We start from the raw sequence: 2,375 nt of genomic DNA, 5'->3' as shown, positions 1-2,375 counted from the left end.
AGTATCTAAGGTTGGATTTGAACTCAGGTCCTCCTGAATCCAAAGCCAGTGCTTTATCCACTGCACCACCTAGCTGCCCCTGTAGCTCTTGTTATTCAATAATTAACAGCCATAGACCACCACCCAGAGAATGTTGGTGCTGACCTGAAATTTTCTGTCACCTGAGATTACTGAAAGCACTATGCGAAATTCCAAATGCAATCTTTCCTCTTCTCTTCCTTTTCAGTTCTAGGTTCAAGTCATTGACCACCTGGGGTGATGAGAAAAATCTACGGACAGTGGGAAGAACATTGGGTTTGGAATCAGAGAAGCCAGGTTTACAGGTTGACAATATCCTTCACTATCTACATGACTTGTTTTATTATCTGTGACATAAGGAGGTTGGACTAGATGATCTCTAGGGTTGCCTTCTGTCCTCTATCTCTGATCAGATGATTAAGGGATTGACTCTGTTTTGCTCCATTTCAGGAGGTTCCCCTGTTGATCCTTGCTTACTATGACTGGATTTACAGGGACATAATCCCCGAAGTAGGCCTCCGCCAGTCGCGGACGACCATGGATCAGCACCTTGAAGAGCCGCAGGCCACAGTGTGGCTGTGCAGTCCCATACAGGAGCCACAGCTCCTGAGTGACTTATGACCGGTAACTGCCGCATCCTGTGTTGTATCTACCCCATGAGGAGTAGCTGGAGTGTCCTCTCCAGGGAACCAGCCTGGGCGGATCAATTGGAAAACAAGCTGTTGCCCATGCAGCAGGTTTTCACTCTTCACGACATTGGTGTATCCAAAGGAGAGGCAGAGCCAATAGAGTTTGGCACCAGTGCCGCCACAAGAGTTGCCAGAGGGATGTGATGTCCAACATCCAACTGCCTAAGGGACTCCTACTCTTGATTTTTCCTTGGTGTTAACTCCCAAAGCCTTTCCCATATATGGGTATAGCCGCAAGGCAGTGGAGGTTTAAAATCAGGGTTTCCTTCCCCTAGGCAGGTTGCCTGCCAAAGCTAATGAGCCCCACCTGCCCAAAGTATAGGTGCAATTACCAACAGGTTAAAGGAAGGCCCATGGGCCAGTCAGATACATCAACCCTTCAGGAGTTCAGATGCTGAGAATAACATGTAAAATAATGGGAGTCAGTGCAACACAAAGCTTTATTGGCAGGCAATGGGGAGGGGGAAAGGAGAAGGGAACTTGATATACAACTCACTTAAGGTAGAGTACAGCTCACATAAGGGCAGGGCTACGTTAGCAAATACAGAGACACAGTTCCAGTCATCCAGAAAGGTGTGTTCCAAATTTCCCTTCTGAGAGTGGGATGTTTATATTCTGATTTTATTGGCCACATGGAGCTGGCTGCTTTGCATGTCAGGGTTCAGTGCACACAGGGGATTTGGGGGGGTACACAGGTATAGAGAGAAAACACTCTGACTCTTGGAAAGATTATTTTTGGATACAAAACTGAATTAACCTTAAAAATATTGTTGCCCCACGTATATCAAATCATTCGCTATCTCAGTAAGGAAGACGGAGAGGAAGGGAGAGAATTTGGAACGCAATTTTAAAAAATGTTGAAAATTGTTTTTCCATGTAATTGGGGGAACATTAAATACTAATTTTAACCCCCCCAATATTATTGCCAGCATTTTTCCATGAGTAGCTTCCTACAGCTTTTGGGGGGGGGAGCAATGAGAGTTAAGTGACTTGCCCAGGGTCACACAGCTAGTAAGTGTCAAGTGTCTGGGGTCACATTTGAACTCAGGTCCTCCTGAATCCAGGGCTGGTGCTTTCTGCACTGCGCCACCTAGCTGCCCCTATGACTTTTCTTAAAAGAGATTGTCAAAGTAATCTCAAAACCATCAAGCCCAATCTTAAATCTCAAAGGCTGGGGGCAGCTAGGTGGCACAGTGGATAGAGCACCGGCCCTGGAGTCAGGAGGACCTGAGTTCAAATCCAGCCTCAGACACTTAACACTTACTAGCTGTGTGACCCTGGGCAAGTCACTTAACCCCAGTTGCCTCACTTAAAAAAAATATATATATATAAAACAAAACTCAAAGGCCGGTCATTTATATACACCTAAGGTGTTCTCCACTTTCATGCAGGGCATCCTGCACAGATTTCAAATGGAAGACAGTCCCTATCAATGGTGGTGTCTTCCAGGTACTCCAGATTGTAGGTAATATTGTTCTGGTTTCCACAAGCTTAAAACACAGCAACACTGTGAAATCCTAAAATAAATCAAAGCCATCAGTTGAGGAATAAAGCCTCTTTAATTGAGATAACAGGATGGCAAACCTGCTACCCTGAGGGACGTCCCATGAGTACACAACCCAATGGATCTTCCCAACCAGGAGACCCATGAAAGTTTCTTTATACTTT

Source organism: Dromiciops gliroides, chromosome 3, assembly GCF_019393635.1.
Source record: "Dromiciops gliroides isolate mDroGli1 chromosome 3, mDroGli1.pri, whole genome shotgun sequence".
Classification (NCBI taxonomy): domain Eukaryota; kingdom Metazoa; phylum Chordata; class Mammalia; order Microbiotheria; family Microbiotheriidae; genus Dromiciops; species Dromiciops gliroides.
Note: the sequence above shows the minus strand (reverse complement) of the source record.